Here is a 619-nt window from a genome sequence, read left to right as displayed (position 1 = left end):
CCAAACTCATTCTATGAGGCCACCATCACCCTAATACCAAAACCTGACAAAGATCCCACAAAAAAAGAAAACTACAGGCCAATATCACTGATGAACATAGATGCAAAAATCCTTAACAAAATTCTAGCAATCAGAATCCAACAACACATATAAAAAGATCATACACCATGACCAAGTAGGCTTTATCCCAGGGATGTAAGGATTCTTCAATATCCGCAAATCAATCAATGTAATACACCACATTAACAAATTGAAAAATAAAAACCATATGATTATCTCAATGGCAGAGAAAGCCTTTGACAAAATTCAACACCCATTTATGATAAAAACTCTCCAGAAAGCAGGAATAGAAGGAACATACCTCAACATAATAAAAGCTATATATGACAAACCCACAGCAAACATTATCCTCAATGGTGAAAAATTGAAAGCATTTCCTCTAAAGTCAGGAACAAGACAAGGGTGCCCACTTTCACCATTACTATTCAAGATCATTTTGGAAGTTTTGGCCACAGCAATCAGAGCAGAAAAGAATAAAGGAATCCAAATTGGAAAAGAAGAAGTAAAACTCTCACTATTTGCAGATGACATGATCCTCTACATAGAAAACCCCAAGACT

The 619-nt window shown here is 35.5% G+C and overlaps 1 protein-coding gene across 1 annotated transcript in view; it reads right to left on the bottom strand.

Moving 5' to 3' along the window:
* The window catches only part of LOC104999477, a 10,233-nt gene that overhangs the window by 1,747 nt on the left and 7,867 nt on the right, over positions 1-619 (bottom strand). The gene's annotated exons all lie outside the window — the stretch shown is intronic.

Source organism: Bison bison, unplaced genomic scaffold, assembly GCF_000754665.1.
Source record: "Bison bison bison isolate TAMUID 2011002044 unplaced genomic scaffold, Bison_UMD1.0 scf7180017864352, whole genome shotgun sequence".
In the NCBI taxonomy this organism is placed as follows: domain Eukaryota; kingdom Metazoa; phylum Chordata; class Mammalia; order Artiodactyla; family Bovidae; genus Bison; species Bison bison.
This window is presented reverse-complemented; position numbering and strand designations above follow the sequence as displayed.